Raw genomic sequence first — 6,083 nt, 5'->3', positions numbered from 1 at the left:
GATTTTTGAAAATCTTTTTATTGCTTATCTCTCTCTCTCTCAAGTCTGAAGGGAGTTTTTGCATGGCTTTTGCTCCTGTATAGGACGCCTTTGATTTGTATTTTACGTTGTTGTGACCGTGCTCATGTAGAAATTCCTTTTCGTTATGTCAATGTTGTGCCATATCAAAATATTTTGAGTATCAGTAAAATATTTGCATTTCGTTCGGCATAAGAGTTAATATCCGTATATTCTTAATAATGTTAATATCTTAAGTGCTTTAAATGCTGGCCTATGTGTTTCTATAACCACATTCGTAAGGGAATTCAGGAGAAGATGGAGGGTCTCAGAAATGGAAAGAGAACATGGACACCGACAGAGTGGAGGAGGAGATGGACAAAGAGAGGGGAGAGGAGGAGATGGACAGAGAGAGGGGAGAGGAGGAGATGATCAGAGAGAACTAGAGGAGGTGATGGGCAGATGGAGGAGGAGATGGACAGAGATAGGGGCAGGAAGAGATTGGCTGAGAGAGGGGAGAGGAGGAGTAGGACAGATAAGGGGGAGGAGGAAATGTTTAGAGAGGGGACAGAATCAGACAGTCAGAGAGAATGAGATGATAAGATGGACAGGTGAGGAGGATATGGATAGAGACAGGGGAGGAGGAAATTGACAGAGTGAGGGGGAGAGAGAGATGGACAGAGAGAGAGAGCTGGAGGAACAGATGTTCAGAGAAGGGGGAGGAGGAGAGGGAGAGAATGGGAGGGGGAGATGGGTAGGTGGAGGAGCAGATGGACTGAGAGAGACGGTGGAGGAGATAGACAGAGAGATGGTGAGGAGAAGATGGACAGAGAGGGGGGTGGAGGAGAATTACAGGGAGGGGGAGGAGGAGATAGAGAGAATGAGAGGAGGAGATGGAGCGGTGGAGGATTGAGATGGTCAGAGAGAGAGGGAGGAGGAGGAAATGGATAGAGAGAGGAGGAGGGAATGGCAGAGAGAGGGGGAGGAGGAGATTTACAGGTGGAGGGAGGAGGAGATAGAGAAAACTGGAGGACGGGAAGGGAGGTGGAGGAATAGATGGACAGAGAGAGGGGAAGGAGGAGACGGACAGAGAGAGGGGAAGAAGATGGACAGAGAGAGGGGCAGGAAGAGATTGGCAGAGGGAAGGCAGGATATGCATAGAGAAAGGGGGAGGTTAAGGTGGGCTAATAGAAGACTGAAATAAATCCATAAACGGGCAATGCTGTTTACTATAATATACACAGATACAATTTTCTCTAAAAAATGGTTTGGAAGGTTTTTTAAACTCTTTTTATTCTCTCTCTCTCTCTCTCTCTCTCTCTCTCTCTCTCTCTCTCTCTCCCTCCCTTCCTCTCTCAGATTTGAAGGAAGTTTTTTCATCGTTTGGGCGGCTTTGTTTTGAGTTTCATGTTGTTATAGTTGCGCTCATGGAAGAAGTTCCTTTTCATTGTGCCAAGATTGTGCCGTGTCTCAATACTTTAGGTATCAGGAAAATATTTGAATTTTGTCCAGCATAAGAGACTTGATGCGTATATGCTTGATAGTGCAAGTGCCATGAGTCTTTTAAAGGCTGGCCTACCTGATTCTACAACCACATTCATAAGGTAATTCATAAAAGAGCTTCCTAAGTCCATCCAGCATCCATTTGCCTGGCTACATGTCCTGACCATCTCAATTTCAGTTTCACTATGTTCATAATTACGTCTTCTACTTTGTCCTGTTCCATAGTAGATTTGTTTGTTTTTCTGTTGTTCGCTGTTCCCGACACATATTTCTCCACTGTACGACCCTCAGTGTTTCAGTGATGTTCGTTTTAAAAGTTCAGTTCTCGCTGACACGACCCAAAAGTGCTAATACATGCCAATGACAAACTTTCCTTTTGGACACATCAGAAGATTAGTTTTGAAGACACTTGCTAGTCCATTTTCACCCTGCTGTTTATTCATTTTTCTGTCCAACCAGTTGGTGTCTTCAACTATTCTAAACACACTGCCTGACAAAAAAAGTTAGGGATCCAGAAACATAGTCGGATGCCAATTTAACTTCGTACAGTTACAGAGCGTGTCAGGAAAGTAAGTTGCGTGACTGTTTTTTGCCAACTCAGAAGGGCGCAGTGTTACGTCTGGTGGTGGCAGTGTTGGTGTGTGGAGTGGGGAGGGGATCTTGGGAAGGCAACGTGTTACTCACCAGTTGCCAGCTGGGCGTTACCCAGTGCGGATTGCTCGTAGAGTGTATCTGCATTCGAGTGATACGTTGGGAGATCAAAATGCCACAATTCACTGAACAGAGAAGTGCCACTGAATTTTGTGTTAAGTTAGGGGAATTAGGCTCCGAGACCGTCACAATACTTTGAAAAACCTTATGGGGATAATGCGATGTCCCAGAACATGATTTACCAGTGGCGCAAGGCGTTCCGGAAGGGGAGAGATGACATTGACGATGAACAACGGCTTGCACTCTTGTCAACATTTCGTGTTGACGAGAATTTGCGGCAAGTGAAGGTCGTTTTGGACTCACACCGACGCTTCATTGTGTGAATGATAACAGAACAGTATAACATACCGAAAACTGTTACGCAAGAAATTCTTACTGAACATTTGGCCGTGCGGTAGGTCTGTGCAAAGATAGTTCTGGAAGTGATGTCGGATGAACCAAAGGCTGGTGGTTTAACAGTCGTGTGTGATCTTTTCGATAGTTGCGAAAGTGACACGAATTTTTTGGATAACGTAATAATGGAGGACGAAACATGGGTTTTTGAATACAGCCCTGAATCAAAAAGACAATGTGCCAAGTGGCACACGAAGACTTCCCTGAAGTCAAAAAAGACAAGGATGACAGAGCCCCGGATGAATGCGACGCTCATCGTCTTTTTTGGTTCCAAAGGCGTTGTCCGCTGGGACAGACTGTCAACAATCAGTTTTACTAGAAAGTCCTACAAAGGCTGCGAAACTGTGTGCTTCGCGTGAGGATGAAGATCAGTGGAAACTGGCAACTCCTTCACAGCAACGCGCCATGTGCTACCGACTTCATTGTCAGCGAGTTCCTGGCCAGGCACGGTGTAACATTCCTGTCCGAGTCACCATATAGTCCCCATCTGACACCAGCAGCTTCTAAAGAAAAGCTTAAAGGGCCATCATTTTGGGATGGTAGATGCTGTGAAAGGTGCTGCGTCAAGGTGTATGAAGGAGGTCCCTATCACTGTGTTCGAGGAGGCCTTTCAGAGCTGGCAGAATGGATGGAAAAAGTATATTGACGACCAAGGATATTAATTTAAAAAATAATGCTCGTTTGTACTTTTATTTTCTATGAATTGCAAGGATTTATCAACTTATTTTCCGGACACACCCTGTACACACCAACGGTGGGTGTGTTAATGATTAGAACTATAGTTCCCTGTGACATGTAGAACGGCCACCAAGTGCATTACTGTTGTTATCAGGCCTGGTAGGGTATATAGAGGGCGCGAATAGTGTCAGATGTTGACTGATCACTGTCAAAGGCACAGACGCCGGCTACTCAGACAGCGTTGTCACAGTCTGAAAGAGTTTGGAAGGGGCCTCTTTGTGAGTCTCCATTTGGCCAGCTGATTGAACAGCGCAGTATCCAGATTTGTGGAACATTCGGACGTGCCAGTGGCCCGATGTTGCACAGCTTGGTTCAAAAAATGGTTCAAATGACTCTGAGCACTATGGGACTCAACTTCTGAGGTCATTAGCCCCTAGAACTTAGAACTAGTTAAACCTAACTAACCTAAAGACATCACACACGTCCATGCCCGAGGCAAGGATTCGAACCTGCGACCGTAGTGGTCTCGCGGTTCCAGACTGCAGCGCCTAGAACCGCACGGCCACTTCGGCCGGCTGCACAGCTTGGGAACTTAAGGACTAGCACAGTCATTGTCAAGCATCTACGCGATCACATCTGACCATCATAATGGAGGATCCCCGTATTGTGCACCAAGCACACCGTAAACCCTTCACATCTTCGTACAACATCCGAGAAATGCGATGCCATGTGCAGGCTGCCGTTAGCACCACAACACAAACGGCTGCGTTTGAAGAGGTGGCGTGACTGGGAAGCATGAACCACTGACGAGTGGAATCGCACTGTGTTCGGCAATCAACTGCGGTTCTGCACTACGCTGAATGACCACTGTTGGCGAGTGCCACAGAGATCTGGGGAGAGGTCACTTTCTTCTAATGTTTTGGAGAGGCACAGTGGTCTCACTACTGGCGTCATGGTGTCAGAAGCCATCGTGTATGACTTCAAGTCGCGGCTGGTAATAATTGAGGGAATTCTGCCGTCACAACGGTATGTCATCGACATCCTGAATACTTGTGTTTTAGCTCTTACGCGACAGTGTCGTGGTGGCAGTATTCAGCAGGTCAGTTGCTCATGAATGGGATCACATAGACAATTTCTTTGTAAATTTGGATCGATTTTGTGATCACCGCAAAAACAGCACACACTCTGTCAACCCGTGAACTTTCATTTGTTTTCCTCCTCCTGTTCTGGGTGCTTCAATTGTTTTTGGTAAGCAGTGTGTAGCGTCGCAGCTATTACGCGACTGCAGATTCTTGCAGTAGGTTTATTACATTATGGCAAGCTGTTTTGGGAGCCTGCAGTATAGTAGCGTCTGGTGCGGCCAGCATGTGGCCTGCCGTATGTGTCATAGCCCCACCTGTCGCTAAAGCGGACCTTGAGAATGCTCACTGTGTCACCTACTAAAATCACTTATTCACTTCACCTAAGAAACTAAGTAACTACGTTAAATATTAGCTATTTTATTCCAAATGTAGTACATGACATTTTGTTATTCAGACGAGCTTTGTGTCGAAATTTGATACCACTACCTATAACGGTTTCAGAGATATAAAAACCTATTAAAAAAGTACTTAACCGACACTTAAGAAAATAAATTCAGATAGTAATAATAACAGTTATATTTCTTTTGTTATCTGAATACAGTAATAGCACTCTTAGTGTGCTGATTTAATTTATAAAGATTTTCAGTTCTAAACTTTCGATAATTTTTCGTTTGTAACGGAAATAACAGCTTAAATGTTTATATTTATATTTTGTGTTAGGGTGAGAGTAAATGAGAGTGAGTGTGAGTATGTATGTGGGACATAAGTCAAATTTCAATTCTATATTGTATTACACCTTACGTAGCTAGCAAGTGTTACGCCACCAGGAGTCACGAAAAAAACTGTGAATCTCCCTAACTGGCGGATGACGTATGTCTATGAGCGTTCGCTTTGTAATAAGGCAGCCAGAAAGGTAGTAAGAGGACGATCAATTCTAAAGGATGTTTCAAGCATAGTTTTCTCTTAGTTTTCATTTAGTTTGTTTCCTTGGAACATTTTTTTAATACTTGCAGCATGAGATGACGTAGATGCATCTGCGAATGTTGATTGGAGTAAAGCAGTTTGAGCGCGAATATTATCATGAAAGATTGATCTGATTGGCTGTTCATTTTGATCAACCAATGAGAGTGAAGTCTTTCCCGCGCATTGGAATGAGTTATATGCCCTGAAAGCAACGGCATTGTCAGTCGTGGACTAGCTGCCGGACGAGAAGGTCATGTTATACGTGCCCGAAAAAATATTTGTAAAATGAAGAAAAGTGTTATATCGCGTTCGGTTTGTATCGCCATGCAAGCAGATGCAGTTACAGACAGTTCTGCAAAGTTTGGGAGATTTTGGAGTGTCTGTTGTAGAGAAACCCACGTGTGAGACTATCGGCCTTTGTAAGGAATTCTGTGTGGCGTGTTCAGTTTGCGTTTACAGAACATTTTTGGCGAGCATCTTAATTAGAAGAATCCACTGAAAAGGACCGAGTATGAAACTCATTTCGTAGCAGAGTATTGACTGTATTAATGTCGTAATATTTCGGGTTGGACTTCGTACGATGCTGGCTGTCTTGCGTGTGACATTAGCTGCATGAACTATTAGTGGATGTGCTATCGACGGAATTGTGGGCATGTTGACACCATAGGTAAAAGACAATAAAAACCATTAGTATCGATAAGAGGACATTTTCAATGAAGGAAGGAAGGATCACCTTATGCCTGTTATTACTAGAGA

Source organism: Schistocerca americana, chromosome 2 (genome assembly GCF_021461395.2).
Source record: "Schistocerca americana isolate TAMUIC-IGC-003095 chromosome 2, iqSchAmer2.1, whole genome shotgun sequence".
In the NCBI taxonomy this organism is placed as follows: Eukaryota; Metazoa; Arthropoda; class Insecta; order Orthoptera; family Acrididae; genus Schistocerca; species Schistocerca americana.
Note: the sequence above shows the minus strand (reverse complement) of the source record.